Source organism: Lagopus leucura, unplaced genomic scaffold (genome assembly GCF_019238085.1).
Source record: "Lagopus leucura isolate 7727_CA_CO unplaced genomic scaffold, USGS_WTPT01 Super-Scaffold_100004, whole genome shotgun sequence".
NCBI lineage: Eukaryota > Metazoa > Chordata > Aves > Galliformes > Phasianidae > Lagopus > Lagopus leucura.
The window spans coordinates 23,195,339-23,201,338 of NW_024962264.1; positions in this window are offsets into that span (position 1 = coordinate 23,195,339).

The window sequence follows — 6,000 nt, forward strand, 5'->3', positions numbered from 1 at the left end:
GGCTCACAGGGAGTAATACAGATGTTTCAGAGGTACCAGGAGGGGAAGGTCTGCTCTCCAGGGCAAGATACAGGCCGTATTTCTATCCTGGGTCAACACTGGGGCACACCCTGGCTGCCTGTACCACACCTTCTGGCCAGATGTCTGCAGCTGCATAATGATGTCAGGCATCAAAGGAGGTGTCCTGATCTGTCACATGGACATGATGGGGGTCCCTTTAGCAATAAAGATTGAAGTGTTGACCACAATATCAGCAGGCCATGTACCTATTACTGGAGGGACTACTGAGCCTCCCACCTCCAACAATCTCCCCCAAGGTGCAAGTAGGCCACACCACTTGGGTCCTACCTGCAACTTCCAGGGCCATTTTATTTTATGGGTACCCGGATCTAAATTCTCAGGGACAGGGAGCAGAATATTATTTTCGTTCAATCTGGGGTCTTACCTGATGATCAGTGCCTGTAATTTGGATCCTAAGCGGGATGGCCCATGTCATCTGCAACATTCTCAGGGCACTGGGTCAGCCATCTCAAAGTCGTTCATTCAGGTCCCACAGGGTTTCATACAGTCTTTTTGTCCATCCCTGCAGGGACTGGGAGTCTGTCTTCAGGGCAGCCTTAAGAATACCGTTATAACATTCAATGAGGCCTGCCCCCATTGGATTATATGGCAGGTGGAATCGCCATTCGATGTTATTTTCTTCTGCCCAGCACTGTATTGTTGCACCAGTAAAATGAGTCCCTTGGTCACTCTCGATGACTTGAGGTGTCCTGTAGGCAGACATCAGTTTAGCGAGTGCCTTGATGGTATATGCCTGGTTTGCTTTCGGTACTGGACAGGCCTGCAGCAGCCCACTTGCAGTGTCAATGCAGGTCAGGGCGTATCTTGCCCCCTCAGAGTGAGGAAGGGGCCCAATGTAATCGACCTGCCATCACTGGAGAGGATTGTGTCCTCAAGCAAGATGGGCTGTTGTTTCGCGCAACGATCTTGGTCTCATCTTGGAGCAAGCGTTGCAATCCTGGCATGCCTGGACAATATCAGATAGTTGTATGGGCAGTCCCCATGCTTTAGCAGCTGCCCACATTGTCTTTTGTCCAGCATGCCGTAGCTTCTGATGTAACCAGCGGGCGATGTTCTCAGATGGTGAATTCTCAATCCATTGAGCTCAGGCCAGTGCGTCGGCTTTGTCGTTTCCTTGTGACACAGGGGCTGATGACCAGAAACATGGTAGACATGTACAGTCCTGTGTTTGACCGTATTCCATATATCTAACCACATGTCTTTGCCCCAGATCAGTCAGGCGTGGATAGTCCATTCCTGGGTGGTCCACTGTGCAATCCAGAGAGTGAGCCCCCAGTACACAGCCCAGCTATCTGTGCAGATGTCCAGGATACCATCACCAGGTTCCTTGGTTATAGCCATCCACACGGCTCACAGTTCTGCCCATTGGCTGCTCTGACCATCCCCCTCATTGAACCAGATTGTCTCGGTGGAAGGATGGTATGCTATTGCTCTCCACTTGCTCGGGTTGCCCTTGCTGGACCCATCTGTGTACCAGGCATCTTCAGAGATAGGATATTTTCCCTCCCAAACGGGACTCTTCTCCGGTGGATTGACCAGTATTTCTTTTGGTGCATCACTGTGATACGTCACCGGGCCTAGGATCTTCTGGAGTTCTTCTTTCAAGTGTCATGAAGACAGACTGCTCCTTTGGCTGAGATAGGCAACCCATCGTGCCACCGTTTGTGCTTGGGCCACCCCTGTCTTAGGAAGGTGGGTCAGATCTTTCACCCACCCCTGAATTGGCAGAGTGGTCTTGACTATAACTTCAGCTGTTTGAGTTATTGGCTCTACTGCCTGTAATGCCAAATAGGCAGCCAATAACTGTTTTTCAATCATACTGTATCTTTCTTCTGCTCCGTGCCAAACCTGAGACCAGAAACCAATGGGGGTCCGAAGAACTCTGGCGTTGCCACAGGCCCCAACCGAAACCGTCTTGAGTAACATGAACGTCCAGCTCGGCTGGGAGGGTAGGATCAAATATACCCAATGCCTGGGCTTGTTTAACTGCCAGTTTTGCTTGTTGTAAAGCATCCTGTTCGGTTTTCCCCCAGTTCCATAGCTGCCCCTTTTTTGTGAGTCTATATAGTGGCCTTAGCAACTGCGCTAGGTGAGGTATAAAGGAACACCAGTAACCCAATATACCTAGAAACTCTTCCAGCTGCTTCGATGTTGTAGGGACTGGGAACACCTGAACCTTATCTATGACAGCACTGGGTTGTACTTTGGTCTTTCCTGACTAAACCACCCCAGGAATTTTACGGACAGGCCTGGACCTTGCACCCTTTGGGGATTTATAGCCCATCCCCTCTGCTGTAAATAGGTGGTTAATGAATCTGCCACCTGTCCTACTGCCTCCAGTGAGTCGGATGTCAGCAGGAGATCATCAATATAACAATAGAGGTTAACATCATCAGGTTTTGTCCAATCAGCCAGGTCACGCACCACTAGATTATGACAATGCGTTGGTGAATGCACGTACCCCTGTGGCAGGACCTGAAAGGTCCACTGCCTGCCTTCCCACGTAAATGCAAACTGGTCTTGCAATTCCTCAGCAATTGGGATACTGAAGAATGCATTTGCTAGATCTGGGACACAATGATAGGTTTTTATCTCCCTGCTTAATGTGTCCATTAGGGAGGCAATATTGGGTATAGCTGCATGAATAGGCAGTGTGACCTTATTTAACTCTCTGTAATCTGTAATTGATGCACCAAAAGAAATCATTCTCCATGTGCCATCCAGCTTTTGCACTGGCCATGGGGGGGGGGGAGTTATATGGGCTGTGTGCAGGTCTTATAATGCCCACTTTTTCTAATTCCTGCACCGTTCTTGATATTTCATCTTGCCCACCTGGAAGTCTATGTTGTCTCATGTTACTAATCCAGCACAGTTTCAGCAGGCAAACAGGCCCATGTTTTGAACGGCCTCTTAATATTGCCTGCATGGCCCGGATACTGATACATCTCTGTCGAAGTCTGAATTCTCCCATGCTTGTCTGGAGAGCCAGACCCCATAGAATATCTATGCCCAGGATGTATTTTTGGACTGGGGCAATAGACACCTTGTAATCCCGGGGTGGGAGACAACCAACCCCCAATTTTAACCATGTTTGGGTGACAGGAATAGTCTGTCCCCCAAAACCACCAATCATCACTCTGCCCCCATCAAATTTCTTTGGATCTCTGTAGATAATTGATGTTTCTGCTCCAGTGTCCACTCACACCATAACTCTCTGAATATTTTTTCAGGACCAATAAATCGTTAATTCTACATAGGGCCTCCAGTCCCGTCTAGAGGCCCTAGGGGGACTAACATCCCTTGTCACTGCATGAATTGTGCTATGGCCAATTCTTTTGCTTCTGGTGGCTCAGGCATTGTGGCCCGAGACACCTGAGGTGGCTTTTTTTTTTTTTTCTCCTATCTGGAACAACGAAATCTTCTAGGTTCCATGTTGTTGTTGGTACCCTCTCTATAACCCTCACCCTCGATTTCTTAGGGTTGTTCTGAAATTTTTGATTGTCCATTAGTTGTCTCCAGAGCTGGAGAAGGACATGGTTGGGCTGGCGGTCAATCTTAGCAAACTGGACCCCAGCCTGAATTAAATCATTAAACATTTTTTTTCGGGAGACCCTTATGGGTCCCGATTGAGGAGCTCGAGTAGCCGGCATTTTGGTTTTACTTACCAGCAGGAAACTCTGCTTCTTCCTACATCCAAATATTGCGCCTAGTCCGCAGGTGTTCTATTTCTCCCAGGGCAGCCTACTGGACTACAGCTTCTGAGGCCACCAGGGGATTTAACATAGAGACTAGGGTACCATAGAGATGAGAGGGAGTTTGCTATAAAATCAAGTCTCTCGTCCCTGCTGAAAATTTGACCATATCAGGGCCATCAAATGTGTCTTCATAGATAGCCTCTCTTACTCCCAGTTCATAGATATAATTCTGGAGGTCCTCCATGGAGGACCACATCCCTGTATGTAGCAGTATATCAGATTTATTTAACCATACCATACGGCAGGCCGCCATTAACCATTCTATTATAGAATGGTTTTCATCAAAGTATTGATTACCTGCATATAACCTCTGCCTGAGAGCAGGATGGACAGTCATGGTGGCCACCTTGTCTATTTCTGGGCCATTCACCAAAACACTTTCTGCCCCAGAATCCCACAGTCTTAATAACCCAGCCGGCACACTTTCTCTAGGCTTCTGCCGAAATCGCTGTACTAAGTCCATCAATTCAGTTGCCGTGTATGGCCAGGCTGTTACGTGTAAATGAGTCTGGGCAGGGGGCCACTGATCAGGCAGCACCCCTGCTGGTCTGTCCTGTACTTTTTTTGTTTTCTGAGTTATGACAGGACAGACTTCTGGTGGATTGGTCAGAATTGAATATTCAAGATCTAATTTGGATTTTTTATTTTCCCGATCAACAAAGTTTGTTGGTTCAGAGTAAGGTCATTGTTTATTGAAATGTTACGAACTTGGCTTATGGGAAGATGCAGAATTGGCTTCTTTCCTGTTAATACGCCAAGTTCTTGCTCTAGTTTTTCAATACAGTCTTTCAAAAGTTGATTTTCATTCTCTAAAGTATTATTTCTTATTTCTGCATGATTTAAGGCACTTAATAGTGGCCACACCACCATGGAGGCAGCCAGTTGTCTTTCTTTAGTGATCAGTACATCCTTGTTAAGTCCATGGAAGTAATCTGCCATGCAACATGGGGAGATATTGCCCATAACATGTCAGGGATCCCATTTTTCAATGATAACCACTAGCTCATATAAGGGGGATCCCACAAGTCTTGGGACCTGCCCTGGAATCATTCTGTCTAGAGGAGTATTATTCTCCCCCTTGACCCATTTATAGAAATTCCAAAGAAAAGACATGATGTAAATTTCAGTATATTTGGCCTGCCTGGCTCACCAAGTGTATAATCAATGAATATTAAGATGTCATAATTATGAAATAAACAAAAGAGTTAAGCAAAGCAGACTATGATAACAAAAAGAGGATAAATAGAAGGCTTACCCCTATCCTGGGCTCACTCACAAAACACCAGCAGAGGCAATCTCCAGAAGAGATACTTCCCCACTGGCAGTCAGCTCTTAAATAGGTCTAGAATCATAGAATCATAGAATCATAGAATCACTAAGGTTGGAAAAGACCTAAAAGATCACCCAGTCCAACCGTTCACCTATTCCCAATAGCTCCTACTAAACCATGTCCCTCAACGCAACATCCAGTCTTTCCTTGAACACCCCCAGGGTCGGTGATTCCACCACCTCCCTGGGCAGTCCATTCCAGTGCCTGACCACCCTTTCTGAAAAGTAATACTTCCTCATGTCCAGCCTGAATCTCCCCTGCCGTAGCTTGAAACCATTCCCCCTGGTCCTATCACTAATGACACGAGAGAAGAGGCCGACCCCCAGCTCACTACAACCTCCCTTCAGGAAGTTATAGAGAGCAATAAGGTCTCCCCTGAGCCTCCTCTTCTCCAGGCTGAACATTCCCAGCTCCTTCAGCCTCTCCTCATATGGCCTGTGTTCCAGACCCCTCACCAGCTTTGTTGCCCTTCTTTGAACACGTTCCAGGGCCTCAATATCTTTCTTGCAGTGAGGGGCCCAAAACTGGACACAGTACTCGAGGTGCGGCCTCACGAGTGCTGAATATAGGGGAACAATCACCTCTCTGCTCCTGCTTGCAACACTGTTTCTGATGCAAGCCAGGATGCCATTGGCCTTCTTGGCCACCTGGGACCGGTATAGGACCGGTCTAGGACCGGTAGAGCCTGGCTCCACCCCTTCCCAGCAGCACAGGTGAATTGCCTTCACCTGTGCTCCTCTGGCTGACTCATGGCTCGCTTCAGGTGATCAATCAGAGGTTCAGGCCATAACTCAGCAGTTCCCATACACCCTTGTAGACAGATCTGGTGGGGCT